Source organism: Schistocerca serialis, chromosome 3, assembly GCF_023864345.2.
Source record: "Schistocerca serialis cubense isolate TAMUIC-IGC-003099 chromosome 3, iqSchSeri2.2, whole genome shotgun sequence".
NCBI classification, from domain to species: Eukaryota; Metazoa; Arthropoda; class Insecta; order Orthoptera; family Acrididae; genus Schistocerca; species Schistocerca serialis.
Window position 1 is genome coordinate 932,146,906 of NC_064640.1, and position 10,065 is coordinate 932,156,970.

The following is a 10,065-nucleotide window of genomic DNA, read 5'->3' on the forward strand; positions in this document are numbered from 1 at the left end:
AAGAAAAACATAAGTACTTTTTTCGAAAATTAGAATATGGACACCGTCCAGTTTCTTAATCAAGCGACCACGTATCAATACTGGGTACATTATGGGTATCCAGTTGAACAAAGACACAACCCAAAGGGATTTCTCTCTATAACAGTCAGAATGCTTGTCACTTGAATTCCTTTTGTTCTCGGATGTGCGTAACTGAAGATGGGTATTCTATTCCCGAGAACTGACTCAAATTTGTACGAAGACTTCATAAATCTCACGCGAGTAAATAGACAGATGTTTAGAGTGGGGACGCGAAGCACACAGCCAGTTTGAGGATACAGGAACGCAGTAGGCGCGGATTGTCGGTGCTGCTTTTTAAATATGGCCCGTGTGCCCTGCAGAAGCGAGCCGGGCGTAACGATTGCGGTGGTGCCTGGCACTGGGGACCCGCCGCTGTCACTCTGCCCGTCACCGGCGCCGTCTCCCAGGACGTAGCGGTACGATCCAGGCTCAGTGACAACCAGCTTATAGCGTAGTCCTGGCAATTTTCTTAATCTGACACCGTTTATATCAGTTATATCCCTGCAAATATGGGAGAGGTATTAAAGTCGTGGCATCTAAATTTACACAAGCCTTTCGAGAAGATATCTGAAATGTTCTTCGTTTTTAGTTAAGACCTCAAGTAGTTTTAAATAAGAGGACAATGACAATAGTTCTCCACATAGGAGAAATATTGTCTTTTGCAGGTAAGGAATGCACTTATTTTCGGCATAGTCGCATTTTCTACATCTACATCTACATGATTACTCTGCAATTCACACTTAAGTGCTTGGCAGAGGGTTCATCGAACCATTTTCATACTACTTCTCTACCATTCCACTCTCGAATGGCGCGTAGGAAAAAGGAACACCTACATTTTTCCGTTCGAGCTCTGATTTCTCTTATTTTATTATAACGATAAATATTTTCACATTCCGAAGAGAAAGTTGGTGATTGAAATTTCGTACATAGATCTCGCCGCAAAGAAAACCGCCTTTGTTTCAGTGACTGCCACCCCAACTCCCGTATCATATCAGTGACACTCTCACCCCTATTGCGCGACAACACGAAACGAGCTGTCCTTCTTTGCACTTTTTCGATGTCCTCCGTCAATCCTACCTGGTAAGGACCCCACACCATGCAGCAATATTCCAGCAGAGGACAGACAAGTGTAACGTAGGCTGTCTCTTTAGTGGGTTTTTCCCATCTTCTAAGTGTTCTACCAACAAAGCGCAGTCTTTGTTTCGCCTTCCCCACAATATTATCTATGTAGTCTTTCAAATTTAAGTTGCTCGTAATTGTAATTCCTAGGTATTTAGTCGAATTGACAGCCCTTAGATTTGTGCGATTTATCTATACCCGAACTTCATCAGATTTCTTTTAGTACCCATGTGGATGACCTCGCACTTTTCTATGTTTAGTGCCAATTGCCACTTTTCGCACCATACAGAAATTCTCTTTAGATCATTTTGTAATTGGAATTGATCGTCTGATGATTTTACTAGACGGTAAATTACAGCGTCATCTGCAAACAATCTAAGGGTGCTGCTCAGGTATCACCTAGATCATTTATGTAAATGAGGAACAGCACAGGGCATATGACACTACCTTGCGGGACGCCAGATATCACTTCTGTTCTACTCGATGAGTTACCGTCTATCACTACGAACTGTGACTTCTCTGAGAGGAAATCACGAATCCAGTCACGCAACTGAGACGATACTCCATATTCACGCAACTTGATTAATAGTCCCTTGTGAGGAACGGTATCAAAAGCCTTCTGTAAATCTAAGACTATGGAATCGATCTGAGATCCCTTGTCGACAGCACTCATTACTTCATGGGAATAAAGAGCTAACTGTGTTGCACAAGAACGATATTTTCTGAATCCGTGTTGGTTATGTATCAGTAAGTCATTTTCTTCAAGGTGATTCATAATGTTCGAGTACAGTATGTGCTCCAAAATCCTACTGCAAATTAATGTCAGTGATATGGGTCTGTAATTCAATGGGTTACTCCTATTTCCTTTCCTGAGTATTGGTGTGACCTGTGCTACTTTCCAGTCGTTAAGAACAGACCTTTCGTCAAGAGAGCGGTTGTATATGATTTCTAAGAAAGGCTCTATTGTGTCTGCATACTCTGAAAGGAACCTCATTGGTATACCATCTGGATCGGAAGACTTGCCTTTCTTAAGTGATTTGAGTTGTTTCGCAACACCTAAGATTTCTGGAAAAGCTATACCTGACGAACAGCCCTCCATACCTGCGAAATATGAACACATATGAAGGGGTTAACAGCCTCTGAATTATGATCCTACGAGAGACTGTTGAACATCACTGAATGAGAAAAAAAGAAGTCTCGGAACGAGCTGCAAGCCTGCAACTCCTTTTGTAACTATACCTGAGCGCTTATATATATGATGAAACCAGTCCTGCTCTGAAATATACCTCCAGACCCTGAATCTGACATATCTGAATCTATCATTCGATACTGCCACAAAATGTAGCATATCTTGCCTTATAGGCTGAATCTGTGCAGGAAAACTACGGTCATCATCTGTTGCCTGGAGTACCAAATAACTTGAAAATAGAAAGTTTATCTGGGGAAAACAATAATTTACGATGGCGCCGTCTCGACCGCAGTATAATTTGAAAACTTGCGTCAGGGCTATCTTACCTGGATTACTGAAACATGTTACGAAAAAAATTCCAAACACTGTATGCATACATAGCGTAGCTCCTGAGCAAAATGCAGTGTAAATGAATGGAGCACATTTTGCATAAAATAAAAATTAAATACTGTAACATAGAGGGAGAATCTGTGAACACAAGCAAACTGTAAGATACTGAATGTATGAAAAACTCAATATAATACGTGAACAGCCATTACGGCTACAAACATACATACTCGTAGAGTCTGCCATAAAATATCTAAGCGTGGCTATTCACAGCGACCTTAAGTTCAGTGACCATATAAAACAGATAGTGGGAAAAGCAGACAACAGACTCAGTTTCATCGAAGAATCTTAAGGAAATGTAGCACATTCACGAAAGAAGTGGCTTACAAGGCGCTTGTTCGCCCTATTCTTGCGTATTGTTGATCTATCTAGGATCCCTATGAGGTAGGACTGATAGAGGAGATAGAGAAGATCCAACGAAGAGCGGCGAGTTTCATCACGGGATCGTTTAGCTGGCGAGAGGGCGTTAGGGAGATGCTAAACAAACTCCACTGGCAGACATTAGAAGAGAGGCATTGTGCATCACGGAGAGAGTTACTATTGAAATTTCTGGACAGCACTTTTCAGGAGTCGGACAACATGTTACTTCCCCCACATACATCTCGCGTATTGACCACGAGGAGAAAATTCGAGAAATTAGAACCAATACAGAGGCTTACCGATAATCATTCTTCCCACCCACTATTCGCGAGTGGAGCAGAGTTGGAGGGATCAGATAGTAGTACCGAAAGTACCCTCCACCACACACCATTAGGTGGCTTGCGTACTATGATGTAGATGTAGATGTAGAGTCAGAATATTCAACCGCCCTTCTGAAAATCATACCCAAAAATCACATAAAGATAACTTTACAAACTGTTTAGGAACATACTTATGAGTGGTAGAAGCAAGATTTTTCATATTCGTAACAGTAGCAGCACAATGAGGGTTCGGGGACATTTTTCTCAAGCAGGTTGCGTACATTCAAGGGCAAGAACACATTCAGAGGCAAACCTATTCTTCTGTTAATTGAGTTATGGCCCTCTGGTGGTTGATTTATGAACCCCTATGGATAATATGTCCTTCTGAAGAACTCCCAAACGTACCCCTCCCTATCCACCTCCACCACCACTCTAGGAAATGCTCAAGCCCTCCACCCAACCCCTCACTGGTACACACTTTCGATAGCAAAAAATTGAAGAATTAAATAAACTGATCAATTAATTAACCCCTCCTCATTTGGTGAATCCCCCAGACCTTTCTTCACCTCCCCCCTCCCCATCCCCATTTGGAAATTGTCGGTCTCAATCTGTGCTGGAGAAGAAGGATCTCATGACACGAAATTCAAATCAATATCAGTAATAATAAAAACATATTGATGCATATTCTTTATTTAAGCAGTTTGCAGGAGACGCAGCTCCCCCACTTGAACAGAGCTCACCTCCGCCCCTAACTTTTCATGTTGTAAGCACCAAAGAATGGAGTCATGTGTGGTATAGTAGCCACTGTTTTAGGTCGCCCACACATGAGTCTGTCATCCAGGAGCCGTCAAAGAGATCAAAACGGCCCAATGTCATAATTACGCATTACAATACTAAATACCACTCGCCTTTGGCCAGATGTTGGCCTTCTTTCATCTCATGGCCCCGAACAAAGCATCAGGTGGCAGCATTCTGTTCACCATGAAACTCCAAACCCACTCCCTGTCTCTGCCTCTCTCAAGTCGCTACATGCGCTTTGTGTGTGAACCAACGTCCCCAAATATGCAGACCGAGGTTTCCATCCCTCCTCAGAATACTGTGTTCCTATTGACTAATCCTGGGGATAAAGGGAAACCTGGCGGAATTCCGATATCAGAAATAGCGAGAAATAGTCCATTTGCACTAGCGTATCAAATTACTCGTAATTGCTTAACAATTTACAGGAGTGAAACAGATAAAAAGAAACAGTCACCAACATCCTTTCAATGATTCTTCTTCATAATAATACATATTTTCAATATTTGAGAATCACTTTCAGACATTTTGCAAATCAAGTAACTAAATTTCCGCCACAAACACATTGTAGTTCTAAATATATCCAAGGACTTGCATGCACCGACATTTGAGAACTGAAGCACACTCCTCCACCACCACAACCCATACCCAGCAGAGAAAACTTTCTAATCACATCTTCGCACTGACCGCAGGGCAGAAGTGCCTGGAACCGTAGCCATGGTAGCCGCCTCAAGTATTCCTACGCACACAGGTTGGGATAGAAGCATGCACACAGGCTTGGTTCAAATGGCTCTGAGCACTATGGGACTTAACAGCTGAGGTCATAAGTCCCCTAGAACTTAGAACTACTTAAACCTAACTAACCTAAGGACATCACACACATCCATGCCCGAGGCAGGATTTGAACCTGCGACCGTAGCCGTCGTGCGATTCAAGACTGAAGCGCCTAGAACCGCTCGGCCACCCTGGCCGGCCGAACTGGCTTGTGTGGTGCACAGACTGGAAGTCATGATAAGCCCCAAAAAAAGCGTCAGATGACAGAAACCCTTTGCTGTGCTGACAGATACGAGACGGTAGGAAGCACTAGCTTTCTGCTAACATAAACATCAGATGTGATGTCCTGCTCTGATTACAGTGCTGCAAATTGGCGGTGGGACAAACATATTTTTAAAAAAAACGCTAATAAAGACCTAAACATACCACAAAGATAACGAAAAATCCTACCTAAAATATATACCGACTCTATAATCCATGCACTAGCTAACAACTATAAGCAGATACAAGGCGCTGGAAAAATAACTCCGTTATTGTACTTTGCTGTGACAGTTGCGACAACACGTCTGCTTCCTAAAGCGTCCGGAAGACGTGGGTCCAGGCCTGCAGAACAATAGTGAGCAAGTGACAATGGTGGGAATTACTGACTTTTGATCACATCACAAAGAATGATGTGGTCCATACCCACATGTACAGACAGACGAAAGCAAACCATGAAATTAAATTTCAAAAACACTCGTCATATATCCGTAGTCTTGTATGCAGATACATTTGAAAACACAAGCACCTTCCTCCTCACGTCGCCACCTGAACAGTTCAGTGACTGCGGTGCGAAAGAAGACGTCCTTTGATATTTGATACGTCGGAAACCACCTCCTCTCTCTCTCAAGTATCTACTGCAGTAAGTAGCGGCATCTGGTCAGCAGACTCCGCAACACGAGCAGATGCGGCTTGGATGTATAGTCGAACTGCAGTTCCACTCCCAATACAGACTCACCCCAGTTTAAAAAATTAGCTTTACCCTATCCGAGACAGGGATGATATTGTCCATACACATAGAATTTCCCACTCAGAATTTAGATACCGCCCTTTAATACGAGTTATTTTCGAAGACAGAAGAAAGCGGTCCATACACTCGTTTCAACTTCCATGAAGTATCGTTACTTCTTGTGAAAATTCTGTACGACAGTATGGCATAGGTACACACATCAAAAAAGTTTTGCATCACCCCGATCCCAGAACTTCTGAAGATAGGCGTTGACTGTGGATATTGTATGACAGACACAGTCCCTTTGAATGTTCAGAGATCTCACTAAACCCGCCCAAAGATGTAAACAACCAAGCATGAGCAGCGCCTATTAGACGGAGGGGGTCCGACAGTCGATCAATTCGAGTCATTCCACTAGGAAAGAGGTACACGGCTTGTGTTCTCTGTAGTTCAACCATGCCTAGACGGTCAGTACCGAGGTTCGATCGCATCCTCATGGTTACTTTCTGCCAGGAAGGGCTCTCAACAAGGGAAGTGTCCAGGTGTCTTGGAGTGAACCGCCGGCCGGAGTGGCCGAGCGGCTCTAGGCGCTACAGTCTGGAACCGCGCGACCGCTACGGTCGCAGGTTCGAATCCTGCCTCGAGCATGGATGTGTGTGATGTCCTTAGGTTAGTTAGGTTTAAGTATTTCTAAGTTCTAGGGGACTGATGACCTCAGCAATTAAGTCCCATAGTGCTCAGAGCCATTTGAACCATTTTTGGAGTGAACCAAAGAAATGTTGTTCGGACATGGAGGAGATACAGAGAGACAGGAACTGTCGATGACATGCCTCGCTCAGACCGCCCAAGGGCTACTACTGCAGTGGATGACCGCTACCTACGGATTATGGCTCGGAGGAGCCCTGACAGCAACGCCAACATGTTGAATACTGCTTTTCGTGCAGCCACAGGACGTCATATTATACGACTCAAACTGTGCGCAATAGGCTGCATGATACGCAACCTCACTCACGACGTCCATGGCGAGGTCCATCTCTACAACCGCGACACCATGCAGTGCAGTACAGATGGAACTAACAACATGCCTAATGGGCCGCTGAGGATTGGTATCACGTTCTCTTCGCCGATGAGTGTCAAAAATGGTTCAAATGGCTCTGAGCACTATGGGACTCAACTTCTGAGGTCATTAGTCCCCTAGAACTTAGAACTAGTTAAACCTAACTAACCTAAGGACATCACACACATCCATGCCCGAGGCAGGATGCGAACCTGCGACCGTAGCGGTCTCGCGGTTCCAGACTGCAGCGGACGAGTGTCGCATATGCCTTCAGCCAGAGAGTCGTCGGAGACGTTTTTGGAGGCAACCCGGTCAGGCTAAACGCCTTAGACACAGTGTCCAGCGAGTGCAGCAAGGTGGAGGTTCCCTGCTATTTTGGGGTGGCATTACGTGGGGCCGACGTACGCCGCTGGTGGTCATGGAACAGCTGTACGATACGTGAACGCCAAACTCCGAACGATAGTGCAACCATATCGGCAGTGTATTGGCGAGGCATTCGTCTTCATGGACGACAATTCGCGCCCCCATCGTGCACATCTTGTGAATGTCTTCCTTCAGGATAACGACATCGCTCGACTAGAGCGGCCAGCATGTTCTCCAGACATGAATCCTATCGAACATGCCTGGGATAGATTGAAAAGAGCTGTTTATGGAAGACGTGACCCGCCAACCACTCTGAAGGATCTACGCCGTATCGCCGTTGAGGATTGGGACAATCTGGACCAACAGTACCTTGCTGAACTTGTGAATAGAATGCCACGACGAATACAGGCATGCATCAATGCAAGGGGACGTGCTACTGGATATTGGAGGTACCAGTTTGTACAGCAATCTGGACCACCACCTCTGAAGATCTCGCTGTATGGTGGTACAAAATGCAATGTGTGGTTTTCATGAGCAGTAAAAAGGGCAGAAATGATGTTTATATTGATCTTCATTCCAATTTTCTGTACAGGTTCCGGAACTCTCGGAACGGAGGTGATGCAAAACTTTTTTCGATGTGTGTATATTTCCTCTAAGTGTTCTCACATCAAGTAAATAAATATCTCTTCTTATCAGGATAATATCTGCTACGTCTGGTACAAAGGACTATAATATTAAACTCATGTTTTGATCGTGACGCAGTGCTAAGATCATGCTCTACCTCTGTCACAGGATGTCTATTCACTTTCCAACTCTCTTAAGGGAAGTAAATTCTTCATCACCTATGAAGTCTATCAATGTAGCAACACAGCGTAAATATCAGGTGCATACTACGTATCAATTTATGAATTCGGTAATATAGCTACATTTATTACACTGGTCATCTCTCCTTGAGTATGTGGGAGATTGAAATTTCGTTAAAAGATCTCGCTGCAACGGAAAAACACCTGATTACCGTTCCAGCTCGCTTCCACCCGCCTGTCGGCACGTCATTAATGTCAAATTGATTGATTCGTTAGTTAAATTGATCTTGTGAGGCATTTTGCATGTTGAGAAACTTTTTGGTGCAGTCAGTATACAGGGAGAGTCACTAACTATTGCCAAAGAATAGCTCCGAAAGTATGATAGCAGCTGAAAAGTTAATGAAAAAAAAAAGTTGCGTGGGACGACGGGAACCATAATATGACGTTGTTTTTTTATTGCTAAGTGGAGTCGCTTCAGAGATATGAAAGTCAACTTTGTTTTTTTTTTTTTTTTTAAAGGAGTGCTATAGATTGTTACTTATTTTCTGATAGCGGCTATCGAGACGAATCCAATCATGTGTAACAATAAGGACTTTGAAGGTCAACGAAGGTCACAAAGGTGGAATGAACGTCCATTTACAGAAGGTGTACGAAGTGATGACCATTGGTATCAATACAGTGCTGCAATTTTGTTATCATGGATTGAGTGGTATTCCTTATCACATCGGCACTTATCGAAGCACATGCTCTGACAATTCTCTCGCATGTCTTCAGGTGTAGTTGGAACGCCTTTATAAAGAATGTCTTTTACGAATCCCCACAAGAAAAAATCCAGAGGCTCAAAGTCTGGCGAACGATCCGGCCACGGCACATCTCCTCCGCATCCTGTCCAACTACTTGGGAATTGTCTCTGCAACTCATTTCTAGCCATCACCGAAAAACGTGCCGGACACCCATAGTGTGATACCACATTCTGTTCCTTGTTCCTAAAGGTATTTCTTTCAATAACAGATCTTGCAGGAATGTGGTGTCTTCCTACCATTAAGATTTTTTTCGATGAAATTGGGGCCTATAATTCTGTCCTCCAGAATCCCACACCATACAGTCACGAACCACTGTTTTTGGTGTGCAACTTGCCGCAGCCAACATGGATTTTCAGTTGCCCAGTAATGCACGTTATGCAAATTAACATTGCCATGGTTCGTGAATGTAGTCTCGTCGGTAAATAAAATCAAATTAATAAATGTGTCATCCCTTTTCATTCAGCCTCTTGTCAAAATTCAATGCGACGCATACAGTCCGTACCAGTGAACTCTTGGTGGAGACTGATATGGTAAAGATGATATTTATAGCGATGCAGAACACGGACAACACTACTCTGGCTCATGACAGATTCCCTTGCGATTTGACGCGAACTATCACAAGGATCTCGAACCGCAGTGACAAGAGTACCAATTTTCGTTTCCTCGTTAGCAACTTTCCTTTGCCGGACATGTTTCCGATGCGTTAAAGATCCACTTGTTCTCAATTTATCATACACGTATTTAAATGTACGACGTGTAGGATGAGTACGTTGAGGATATCTTTCAGGGTATAAGTTTCTAGCTCTCACTGAATTTCGTTGGCATTCTCCGTAAATGAGAAGCATATCGATTTGGTTTTCGAAGGAATACATCATTCACATTCACTTGTTTCGACGATACTAGTCTTACCGTTCCTATTAGTGTCGTATTGCGAAACTGTTGAACGATGTTTACATGTCGATGGCACGTTGCATGGATAAGCCGTATTCGGCGAATATTTACTATTTGCACGATGTACGAGAGAAAATTGTCAGAGCATGTGCTTCA

At 43.7% G+C, this 10,065-nt stretch overlaps 1 pseudogene; it reads left to right on the forward strand.

Moving 5' to 3' along the window:
- Positions 1 to 8,057: 8,057 nt before the first annotated feature.
- Positions 8,058 to 8,230, forward strand: LOC126472240 (U2 spliceosomal RNA; annotated as a pseudogene).
- Positions 8,231 to 10,065: the final 1,835 nt, after the last annotated feature.